Genomic DNA, 13,590 nt, shown 5'->3' on the forward strand with positions numbered 1-13,590 from the left:
GTAGGACCAGATTGAGGAGATATTTTCATGCTCACATAGACTTAGGTCTAAATACAACTCTCCTCAATTTAGGATCTGAATGCAAACAATGTATGCTTCTTCAAGGATTTTCAAAAGTCTATCTCTCTAGGATTTAGAGCCATCTATTTCTCGCATGTGATCATTTTTTTCAAACCCCAATTACCTATCATTACCCGGTCTTCACGTTGCTGGGCTCTCTTCCAGAACCCTAGTTCGGGACAGAGCCTCACAACTAGGCCAATTATTTGGGTTAACACCCCCCTACCACGTACCGCGGGCCACAGTCCAAAGTATATCGGTAGGCGCTCAAGGATGTTGGAAAAATCTTACCTTAGAACCGGAGTTGAAATTATATGCCACGTACCTCGGATTTCGATTCGGGTATATCGGCATAACTGGATTGGATAAAGATGATCTGAACCTAGAGTTAGGATTAGGGTCCTACAGCTGTTTTCAAAATAATGCATCTAGAGTCAGCCTTTTAGGGAGTGCTGTATGTGCATAAATGTTTGTGCAGGATGTGATTGTTCTTATATTACCTCTATTTTCCTATATTTTTCCTAAAATATTTTCAAATACCCATATTCTTATCTTTTCCTTTATTTTCTCAAACCCTGGAAGATTTTCCCAAATATCCAATTTCTTTCAAAACTCCAGGTGATTATCTATCCTTCTGTTCCACTGGATCTCGAATTTCCAGCTGCATTTTCATCCTGCTTGCAATTTTTTTCAAAATCATATGTTTTCTCTCGTTGAATTTTCAATCCTTTTGTCTATTTGCCAAATTCTCCATCTTATTTTCCTCGTGAATACCTTGATTTATTGCGGTGGAAATTGTTTACCCATTTGCCTTCTCCTTATTCTAAATCCATTTGCGGATTGTTTTTTCAAGAGATATCTCTTTCCTTTAAAAATGATATTTTCCTCGTGGTTGATGACCTCGCCTAGGTAACAAGGCACATTTTCCGTTGTTATTTCTCTTACAAAAAATGACAACACAATTGTCGTGATTTCTGCGGCGACTCCATCCCTAGTAATGGGATATTCTTCCAATTGTCTACCATATCATTTTTTTTTTCAATCCAAAATTTCCTCAGAGTCTAATCAAGACTTCATCTTGCAGAGGGCATCCACAACATTTGATGGTTCGAACAAGATCAGGAAAAAGAACAACGGCATCTCAGTACTCGTCGGCCTCAGAAGAAGAGATGGACTCCCCGCGATCCGAGAAGAGTCAAGAGCAGCAGCAAGGGGAGGATGGTATAGACCCACAAATGTATGCCATGTTCCAGAAAATGATGACCAAAATGATGAATGAACAGGCTGGGACCAGTGTAGAGAAGAATCCATTCAGAGAGAAGTTCCACGGGCACAAGGATAAGAAGACTTCCAAGAAGCAAATTCAGCCAGAGGAAATTTCAGATGAATCAGAATCAGAGGAAGACACCGATGAAGCATATGAGGTGCCTCCGGCATTTTAGAAACAGGGTCGAAAACAAAGGAGGAGTCGCAAATCAAAAGATCAAGTTGCAGAAGAGCCCCTGCAGTCACAGTTCAAAGAAATGGCCAAAGTTGTTAAAGACCTGCAAGCTCGCGACAAGGGCAAGAAAGTCTTCACCAGCGAGGACTTCTATGATGGCTTAGAAGGAGACAAAGATCTGGAAAATCTGCCTCGCAAGTTCATCAAGTTCGATGGTTCTGGTGATCCCAAAGCCCACCTCGCCATATTCTTTGCCGAATGCTCCAAATTCAAGAGAGACAATAGAGCCCTATTTCTCTGTTTTCCTCGCAGCTTAGAAGGCACTGCCGCCAAGTGGTACTCCGAGCATATCAATCCAATCGAGCTGCGAGAATTCGATAAGGTGGTCAATTTATTCATCGAGCGATTTCTGTTCAATACTGAAGCGCTCCCAACATTGAGCCATCTCTGCAATCTAAGGCAGAATGAAAATGAAAAGGCAAGGGACTTCATTCGCAGATGGAGAGAGACCTGCAACAAAATGAGGGATCCTATATCAGAAAGGCATGCTTTATCCTTAATCCTCAACAATTTTTCGCAACCTCTGAGAGGATTAATCTCTACCTCACCCTCCAAGTCTTTCGTTGAACTCATTGAACGAGCTGAATGGCTCGAAATGGGAGTAGAGAATGGAGTCTATGAAGGCCTTACCATTGCAAGAAACAGTCAAGATGCCAAAAAGAAGGCTCACTTCACTTTTGCGGCCAAATCTTTCAATAATAGCAAGGGCAACAAGAATGATCATGGCAACAGTTTGGAGAGAATCAAAAGTCAAAAAGGGAAGGACATCAACAGTGATAAACCTCTCCAATCCAGCCCTCAACATCAAAAGAAAGATCAGGAAAAATTAAAGCGCAAGGATTGGAGAACTGATCGAGAATTCACCCCTCTGGATCAGACACTCGAGAGTATACTCGAGTATATGCTTGAGAAAGACCTTGTTCGGTTGCCTAAAGTCAGTGATCCTCCAGCAATTATGGGCAGATTCAAAGAACAGTTTTGCAAATTTCATCGAGCAGTAGGGCATGATACAGAAAACTGCTTCGTCTTTAAGAACATTGTTCAAGACTGTATTGACAAGAAGCTCCTCGTTGAAGATGGAAAAGAGGACTAGTCATCCTGACTAAGCTTTTTCCACAATCATTCCAGAAGATGACAATGCCAACAATTTCCCATTTTTTATCTTGCTTTTTCAAAAAGAATAATGTAATCCCATTCTCCTTCTCTGATTTTAAAGCATCAATAAAGTCATCGAATTTTTCAATAGCTTAGCGCCATCTTATTTGCTTCTTCTTCCTTTTCAAAATGTCTCTCTTGTGAGGAATGATCTTGAGGACGTATATTAGTCAAGAAGCTTGTCAATTATTTATTTTTTTTTTTTTATTCAAAATTTTCCTCCCCAGTCACACTGGGGCATTTTTTTGTGAAAATTTATCTTTACCTCAAAATATCCTGTATGCAGGCAGGATAAACCAATCTCTCATTTTGCATATATATGCACTCATTTGCATTAATTCTGCATCCATTTTCTTCCCCTTCAGGTTAAGGGATAAACCTGAATCATTTTCCATGATTTTCCAATTTTTATTCATATCCCTTCAGGTTAAGGGATAAACCTGAATCATTTTTCATAATTCTTCAATTTCGACCTCCGGGTCATCCAATTTCCAATTTTCAAATTACCAAAATTCTCAATTTCGACCGCCAAGTCATCCAATTTCCATCCCCGTTCAGGATAAGGGGATAATCCTGAAACCGTTCATAGAAGCAATCCAACTCTCTATATTGGTCCTCGTTCTTCATCGAACTGATAGTGTTCCAAGCGAACTGATAGTCGTTCTTAATCGAACTGATATCGTTCCCAGTGAACTGATAGTCGTTCTTTATTGAACTGATAGTGTTCCAAGAGAACTGATAGTCGTTCTTCATCGAACTGATAGTGTTCCAAGCGAACTGATAGTCATTCTTAATCGAACTAATATTGTTCTCAGTGAACTGATAGTCGTTCTTCATTGAACTGATAGTGTTTCCAAGTAAATTGATAGTCGTTCTTCATTGAACTGATAGTGTTCCCAAGCGAACTGATAGTCGTTCTTCATTGAACTGATAGTGTTCTCAAGTGAACTGATAGTCATTCTTCATTGAACTGATAGTGTTTCTAAGTAAACTGATAGTTGTTCTTCATTGAACTGATAGTGTTCCCAAGCGAACTGATAGTCATTCTTCATTGAACTGATAGTGTTCCCAAGTGAACTGATAGTCGTTCTTCATTGAACTGATAATGTTCCAAATGAACCGATGGTCGTTCTTCATTAAACTGATATTATTCCCAGCGATGGTCATTCTTAATTGAACCGATATTGTTTTCAATGAACCGATGGTTGTTCTCAATTGAACTGATATTGTTTCCAGTGAACTGATAGTCACCTCCTTTGGGGAAAGGAGAGGAGAATTTTTGTCATGGATGTGTTAAGCCAGATTGCAAATACTCACTTTCACTAGGGATTTCAAGAAAATTTTGTCAATTTGACAATCAATTAATTGTTGATTTCAGAATCTTTATTGCACAAATCTTTATTTCAGTTTACCATCAGCATTACTTCCAAAAGAGTGAAGCTTTTGCGAAAAGAGATTCAAACTTCAAATTCTTTCTATTGGCCAACCAAAATGATGAAGGATAAGTCTTCAATATGGCCAGCAAAGAAGATTCAGTGTTATTGCAAAGCCATAAATGATTGATATTGATCGCAGTCAATGGCACATCTTTAAAGACTATTCTTGAAAAGACGAGGCAGTGAAAATATCTTGAGCGCTAGAAAAAGAGAGTATTCATCAAAACCCTGTCTCCTCAAAATCACCTAAGCTGCAATTAAGTATCCGCAAAAGGGATCTCTCACTTGTCGCCAAGATGAAGGCGAATTAAGCGAGTAGACCCCCGGGGCCAAAGAAGATTCGAAACATCTCCAAGATGACGGAGTTTGTGACGGGTCCTTCCAAGGAAAGTCCAAAGCACTGTCGAGATGAAGGCAGATGCGATGAACCTCTCGACAATCCCTAAAAGATATTTAATTTTAGCTATCATCCAAAAAATCTCTGACCCATGAGCCAATATCGTCAAAGAAGGATCGAAACATCTCCAAGATGAAGGAGCTTGTGACGTACCCTTTCAAAAGAGAGAAAGAGAGGAAAAAGAAAAGAGAAAAAGGTCAGAACATCTCCAAAATGAAGGAGAATGCAGCCAAAACACAAGAGAGCCAAAAGAGTGCAGAAAGATTATCATGAGAGAAGCCCTCAGGGTATCAAACTGCCAGATCTATCAAGAATCTTCTTTAAACTTGTGAAATTCTATTATCAATACTCTTTCATTAATTGCTTTCATAATATTGAATTCTCACTTTCCTGTTCATATCAAGGAAATTGATAGCTTCCTTGAAGAAGGTCAATTGCAAGCAATTTGGATTTCAAGTCTCGATTCTATGAAGTGAACCTTGTTTGGAGGTAATGCTTTGGGTAGAAAATAAGGAATATCTTTTCAACAATGTGCATCATTTCAAATATTTTGAATCAACAACAAAATTCTCAACATTTTGACAATATTTTCCAACTATCCTGACGTGAAGTGAGAGCTTGATATCCGTCTTTGATACATCCTGACACCAATTTTAAGTCCCTCCTAAGGATTTGATTCCTTCCCTTCTTTGAGAGCATGAACTCTCAGATTTGCACACTTCCCTGTGTCCCCACTGTCCCACCATAGACAGTCCCATTTCGGTTAGAGGTCGAACCAACAATCATTTCCCGCAAGAGGCAATTTCAAAAGCTGATTTTAGTCTCAGCAATGAGACATCCAAGATCAACCCCTTTTCAAGCTTTAGGGACCCCATTTTCCTTCCTTTTGCAAACCCTATAGGATTTATTGTGCAAAATCCGAAGGTTCCATCATACCAATTCATTTTCCGCCCGATCAGGATAAGGGTATAAACCTGAGCCTCCTTCAAAGAGGTATTCTATTTTCCACCCGATCAGGATAAGGGTATAAACCTGAGCCTCATTCAAGGAGGTATTCCATTTTCCGCCCGATCAGGATAAGGGTATAAACCTGAGCCTCCTTCAAAGAGGTATTCTATTTTCCACCCGATCAGGATAAGGGTATAAACCTGAGCCTCATTCAAGGAGGTATTCCATTTTCTGCCCGATCAAGTTAAGGGTACAAACCTGAATCTCATTTTAATGAGATAATTTCATTCCCCCAATCAGGTCAAGGGTTAAAACCTGAGCTTCGTTCCATGCGAGGTATTTCTGTCCCATCCAGGTTAAGGGCAAAAACCTGAACTTTTCTCTCTCAGAGCAAATCTATTTTCTCTTTATTCTCCATTTCATATCTATCATTTTCCTCGGGCTTAATTTCCTCATACCCAGCCAGATCCTTCTAACTGGGGCATTTTTTTATATATAGCCCAAATTTGGTGTGTTTTCTTTGCCACTAAGCTCGACCCTAAGCCGGCTTAGTAGCAAAGAGGGGCATCTGTAAACACCCCAAATTTTCACTCACATTCTTGACATTGCCCTTAATCGGCACATTTCAGTTCTCTAGAAGCAATAAAGGGCAAAATAGTCATTTTAAAAGATTGAACCTGGCAGAAAGTCCTAAATTTCACTCTTGAGCCTCAAAATTTCTATATTTAGGTTCAGAGACATCTTCAAATTGCAAAATTTCAAAATCCTCTTTCTAGACAAAAAGTTAGAATTTCCAAGTTCAAGCTCAGAGTGACATTTCATAGAACATGTTTGTGCATAGCATTGCATCATTTCACTGCATAGCATGTCAGTTTGAGATCCAGAACTCCTGATTTTCCAAATTGTCAATCCAGATTTTATTTTTAAACTTTTCAAAATTGATTTTTAAAACCCTGGGATTTTAAAATTGCCAATCTTTCCCATTTTACCCCCAGGACTTTGAATTACAAAAATTTTCCCCAAGAAAACAATCTGGATATTTGGATATTGATTTTAAAGATTTTATTTCAAAACTTTTTGCAAAAGATTTTAAATCTCCTTACAAAATTTTTACATTTACTTTATCCATATTTTGCTCTGAAAAACCAATTTTTCCAAATTCTTGAAAACAAATAATGTTTTATTTCGTATCTTCAAATAAATGGAGCGGGACCCGCCTTTGAACTAGCACCATACTCAGATTCCCAGGTAAGTATCTTATTCTCAAGTGGGACCCACTCGGAGGTTATACCAATTTGCAAAATTTTCTTTTTAAAATTCTTATTTATTTATTTTAGTGGGCCCAAACACATGTGGCACCCTATTTGAAAATAAAAGATTTTACAAAACAAAATAAAGCTTTATCTTCAAAAGGATTTTAAAAGTGGATTGAGGTGGCATTTCCATAAAAGCCTCTCATTTATTTCCTTTTTATTTTTTTATTTTTTTTTGTTTTAATAAAAAAAAAAATTAGAAAGAGGCAGCCTTAATGGCACAGCCGAATTTCCCTAAGGTAAAAAATTTTATTTTACCTAAAACTTAGGGAAATAAAACCAAAATTTGAAAAACAGGGAATGCGCCCCCCTTTTGAAACGGCTATTTCGAAAAAAAATTCAAAATTGAAGTAACGACACCTCATGAATGGAGGTTGTGTTTCTTTTGAGAGGAAAGGAAGGTTTTAAAAGAAGAGGCACTCACGAAAGAAAGGGGAGGAAAAATGGCTCTTTTGAGTTTTGGCAAGGGAGGAGGAGCAGATGGAATTGAAATGGCTCTTTTGGTTTTTGGCAGGAGGGGAAGGAGGTGACCAGCATCTGATTTTCCCTCAATCCAGCCGCAGGAGAAGCCATTCAGCGTGGAGCTCTTCCACCTTCAGCCAACGTGTTTCCATTTCCTGCAGCCTAGCCACAGGGGAACCACGTCTTCTGCCATTTTCAGACCAGCGTGAAGCCCATCTTCCTCAGCCTAGTAGAAGCCCCAGCAGCAGAGGAAATCCAACGTTGCTTCCCATCCACCTCAGCCCAGCTGCAACAGAAGTCCAGCAGGGACAGCTGCTTCCCATCTTCAGCACAGCAGCAAAGGCTCGCCCTTTCTACTGCCATCTACGATCATTGGGTACAGGGATCAACAAGAACAGCAACAAAAGCCCCAGCCGCACATCCACTTGCAGCAGGAAGCCCAACCGCACATCCATTTGCAGCAGGAAGCCCAGCCGCACATCCACTTGCAGCAGGAAGCCCAACCCACCAGCATCTTCATCCACCTTCAGCAGATCTTCTTCAGCCCATTGAAGACGCACATCCACTCCGACCCATCATCTCCAGCCAACGTTTTTTTTTTTTTTTTTTATCCATCCACTCCAACCTAATCTTCACGGTAAGTGAATGCTCCTCCATTATCTTCTGCAGGTAGCTGCTCTGTGCTTCAATGCACATCTGCAAGTGTCTTTGCACCTGCTAGTTCCCCAGACCATGTAACTCTAGTTGTTCATGCAACCTCTTTTGAACTTCCATTGGTGGGAATCACGATCTTTAGTGACTTCCATATCCTTTCTAATATTTGATTTTGCTCCATTTGATGAATCTGGGATGTATTTTGCTAGCCGATACTTCTGCAAGTAGCTTTTAACATGGAATATAGTGATCCCTTGAAAGCCCATGAACTTCAGAACACCCTTAGGTGTTGCCTTATCAGGCACTCCAAGCTGTGTGATGGCTTCAACAAATCGATCATGGAGATCAGGTGTCCAGCGAAGACGCTGTTTGGTTGATCCCATTCCACTTGTTGGAGCATGAATTCCGACTGAACCTGTAGGGATACCAACATCTTCTGTAGGGAATGGTTTCTTTCCTTATCTCTCACGAGAAACTGAAGTGAATTCTGAGTTTTGACCTTCATGAAGCATAGAGAGCTGGTGTTGTTTCATGGGCCTGAGTGTGAAGCCTCCAAGAGTTGGTGGGTGCTTGAGTTGTGTGTGTGTGTGTGTGTGAGAGAGAGAGAGAGAGAAGGTTTTGACATGTCTTAATTGTTGACAGATTTCCACATTTTTTTAGGCTTTGTAGCATATGCAACTTCTGCAATGTTCCACCTATATATCAACAGCTTAGTGTCTTGCACATATTCTCCATATATTCTCATATATTCATACATTCTGCATATATTTTGTATACATCCTGAAAATTAATATTAGATATACCATTTCTTGCTTTCGTTTAGCATGATTCTGTGCAAAGAAATTAATTTTCTGTATGCCCTCACCATTTACTTTTACACAGCGGCTACTGCGTTTTTTTTTTCTCTTGCTGCATTTGCACAATAGCACCTGCTGTGTCAATATCATGTTCCACTTATCTTACGTGTACCATCACCATTAGTTTCTCTTCACACCATCATTTGTTTTCTCATGAATATCAAGTGTTGCTGCCAGATTTATAAGTGTAAGAAGATAGGTTTTCTATTGATATGGTGACCCTCTTGGTAAAACAATAGAATGCATTTAGCCATTCTCTTCTGCTGCAGGTACCCAGTCTTGATAATTGACCATGTTCATGTATGGATATTTTAATATCCATTCATGATTTATGGACAATCTTTTGCAGGCTTCGTTATTGATATATAGGGAAGCTCTATACCCATTTTTATCGAAAATTATCTTGTAATTTGGGAAATACGGCTATGTAAAATCGCCTACAGAAACTGTATATACCTGTATTTTCTGGTTTTACCCATTATGTGGAATTTCCATTAAACATATATGTCTTCTCATTATATGTATATATGTATCTATATATATGTATATTATTGTATATCTACCTATATGTATACGTGTATATGCATGTATGGATATATATATGTATATATATACTTATATATATATATATACATCCCTTCATGAGTATTTGCTATTACATGTATTTTTCTTTTCTCTTACTCTTGTAAATACATCATCATTGGATTTATGAGCTTGATGTTCAAATTCTTGTTTTATGAAGATATGTTGGAACATCATCATTTGATTTATGAAATTTTGTTTAGCTTGATGGTAAAATTCTTGTTTTATGAAGTTATGGCTGGAATTTCATCATTTGATGCTACAATTTCTGTTTTATGAAACTATGGGCTGGAACTTCATCATTTGATTTATGAGCTTGATATTCAAATTCCTGTTTTATGAAGTTATGTTGGAACACCATCATTTGATTTATGAGATTTTGTCTAGCTTGTTGTTAAAATCCCTGTTTTAGGAAGCTATGGCTGGAACATCACCCTTGTTTTTATGAGATTTTGCTTAGCTTAGTGCTAAATTCTTATTTGCTATATCACCCCATTTGCAGCACCAATTATACATATTATTTCATCATTTTCCACGACATTTTCACCTATTCACCAAGCTTTTCATATCCTTTTCATGATATCCTTGAAATAGCCCATGATGCTTCCACAACCCATCTCCTGCACATTCATTTTCTGCTGCAAGTGTGCAGTCTTGATATTTGGCTATATTCATGAACGGATATCTCTATATCCAATCGTGATCTCCCAACCATCTTTGGCGTGCTTCTTTATGGATATATAGGGAAGCTCCATACCCATTTTTACCGGAAATTGCATTATAATTTGAGAAGTATGGTTGTGTGAAATCACCTACAGAAACTGTATATACCTGTAATTTCTGGTTTTACCTATTATATGTAATTTCCATTAGTATGTACATATTTTCTCATTATATGTATATATATATCTACATATATATGTATATCTATATATATTTACCTATATGTATACGTATATATGTATATATATATATATATATACATAGATATATACTTATATATATATATATCTTCATGTGCTCTTATTTCCATGTATGAACATCCATATATTTCCTCATATAGTTACACCTCCATTGTTACATGACGTTTAGCACCTATTTTAGCATTTTGATATCTGTATATGTCTCTTCGTTGTATATATTATATATATATGTCAATTTCCTTGTTTATTTTGTACTAACTCTCATTTTGCCGGAAAATCTAGAAGAGGTTGATTCCTTGGCTCCATTTCAATTTTCTTTTACTTTATGTTATGCAATGTTACAATCCAATGTAAACCTTGGAATAAGATTTACTTTTACTGCTTAGATTAGGTCGCATCTCATATAGTTTGATTTCAGTAATATTCTGATTCTATGATGCATATATCTCAAATTTTCAAAGTTCACCGTGGATGAACACGAATGGCACGTGCACCAACTCTTAGAGAGATGATGAACTCGGTGAAATCCATATTCACGGCCCTAGTCGGAATATGGACAAAACCCAGATCCATCATCTCTCTACCAGTCACATTGAGCCTACACTCTTAGGCTATCTTAAAAATGCATCTCATATTTCCAATGTTTTCAAAATATTGTAAATTAACTCAAATAAACCCTTAATATATTCATGGCCACAGTCATAATATATGAAGGATTTACTTTGGCTTAATCCACATTTTTCCAATAAAATTTTCGGAAATCTTTTCAAAAGTGCATTCATTCATTCACATCATCTGCATCATTCGTTTTTCTCATGATTTTCTCAAAAGATTTTCACTTCATGGAATCGATTTTCTCAAGAAACTATGATGATTTCGGAGTTGGATTTCCCAAATCAAATGTTTTCCTGTGATTTTCCTTAAAAAGTTATTTCCTTAAGATTCTTTTCAAAGGAATTTCACATTTTCTCAAGAATCCAAGTTGATTTTCAGATATTGCAAAAAAAAAAAAAACAAATTCTCAGGATTTCAATTTCCTAAGTTTTGAATTTCTTTCTCCAATGAATCTTTCCTATAAATTTTCTATCCTTTTCTTAAGAAAATTCTCAAAGTCCGAGTTTTCCCAACAAGTGCTTTCCTTCTCAAATGTTCATCTTTTCTCAAAAATTCCTTCCATTTTCCTGAGATTCTCATTTCTTCATGGTTTTCTAAGTCTTTCTAAACTTTCTCAAAATTTTCCTGAGATTCTTATTTCCTCATGATTTTCCAAGTCTTTCTAAGTTTTCTCAAAATTGTCCTGAGATTCTCATTTGTCTAAGTCTTTATAAACTTTCTCAAGATTTTTCCGAGATTCTCTCATGGTTTTCCAGGTCTTTCTAAGCTTTCTCAAAAATTTTTTAGATTCTCATTTCTTCAAGATTTTCTAACTCTTTATAAACTTTCTCGAGATTTCAAACCTTCTTCGTCTGAGTTTCCTGAGAGATTGATTTCCATCTTTTTCCTGAGAAATGCTTTTCAATTCCAAATGTTTTCTAAGCATACATCATATTTTACAATTTACATTTTCCAAAAATCTCATAGCACATGCCTGAATTCTCTGTGCATTTAGGATAGAACGCACTTTCGGTAATTTCACTAAGTCAAGCACAATTTTGGTCTTTGGTTCGATTACCCCTGTTAAAGGCGGTAGGAACGGTCGAACCTCGTACCGACAGGTCGAGCCCCATCCCATGGATTTTCCCGCAATTTTCAAAACGGAGGCGAGTATTTCAAAACAATTTCCAAAAACCGGTCAAGTTTGAATCGCGAAAGCATTTCCCTCTCTCTTCCGCAAGGAAGGGAAGACGGGAAAAATTTTGCGACGATAACAGAGCGCTCTTCTCTACCTTATCTGCTTCTTTGGAAAAGGAAGGGAATGAATCGTTCATTATTTACTATTTTCTTTCTGAATGGCTTAAACATGAGAGCCTGGCTTATGAAATCTAAGATAAGGGAAAGGCAGCGGGGGAAGAAAATGCTGAGTGGAAGAAAAACACAATAAATCATAAAGTGCAATTAGAGGGGGGTAATCAGATGCAAGCTTGAAACAGTAAATCAAATATAAATCAGAAATTACGACATGTATTTGGGATAGTTAAATTGCTGAAACTAAAGGAAAGAAATAAACTATTAACGGAGCTGACCATAATGATAATAAAGAATGACCCAACTGCTAATGTATGGGGGATGTGGCAAACATAGATCTTGTAACCTCAAACAGATCAATGACAATTTTGATAAATCAAACTTTAGACAAACTATCTCTAGGAACAGAGATATAGCAACTAATTACACAAAACAAAAAAAAGGGGGGAAAGTTAAACAAAATTGAAGAAAATAGAATTTGCAACAAAAGGAAAAGGGTGTCGGAATCTGTGGATTTCATTGCTATAGCACGCAGGTAGATCGATGTTGTTATGAGCAACATGATGCCACCTATGGTGCTTTCAGAAAGGGGCGATGAACGAGAAAGACTTAAAGAAAATCATAAAAGGGGGTATTCACAGGATTGCTGGAGTTCTGAAGGAAGGAGGTAAGAAACACCTTCTCTGAACATCGCCGCTACAAGATAGAGTTTCTCGACAGAGCTTCTATTGTAAGATCGATTTTGATTTTACTGATCGAGCGGTGACATCCCTTCTGAAGGTTGGAAATGACTCTGATTCATGGCTTGACTGTAGAGATGGCTAATTCCTTTTAGTCAGTTGGGGGAAAATCAGCGAAATAAGAGGAAGATAAAGATGCAGAAGAAGAAGAAGAGGGGTTCAAGAAGAGGCATTCGATTCACAAGAAAGGAAGAAGATGTGGAATAAAAAGCGAGTGGAGGGGTGGAAACGGATGATGGAATGGGGCTTCCTGCGGGCTCTTTTTAAAGAGGAGAAGTGGAAGGTTCGGGAAGAAGGGTTGGTTAGAGATGGGTGGAGGAAGAAAGGGTTTGTGCGACGGAGGGCTTAGAGGAAGAGAGGATTTCGGTGGGTAATGGAGGCTGAGAGAGAGGGAGAGAGAGGCGAGGAGGGCGGCGTGCGATGGCCTGTAAATGGAAGCCGAGAAGGGGGTTGGCTTACTTACGAAGGGTTTTTAAAACCCTAAACAAGAGTTTTGCAAAGGACCCCCCTTCGATTTTCAAGTTTTCACAAAAAAAGGGCTCCCAAGGTTTTTTAGAAAAAAATTGATTTTTAAAGCTTAAACTCATTTGTTTTTCTCGTAATTTTTCCAATTTTTTTGATTTTTTGTGTTATTTTTCCAATTTTTGTAATTTTAGA

This window comes from Nuphar pumila, chromosome 8, assembly GCF_984573655.1.
Source record: "Nuphar pumila chromosome 8, dmNupPumi1.hap1.1, whole genome shotgun sequence".
NCBI lineage: Eukaryota > Viridiplantae > Streptophyta > Magnoliopsida > Nymphaeales > Nymphaeaceae > Nuphar > Nuphar pumila.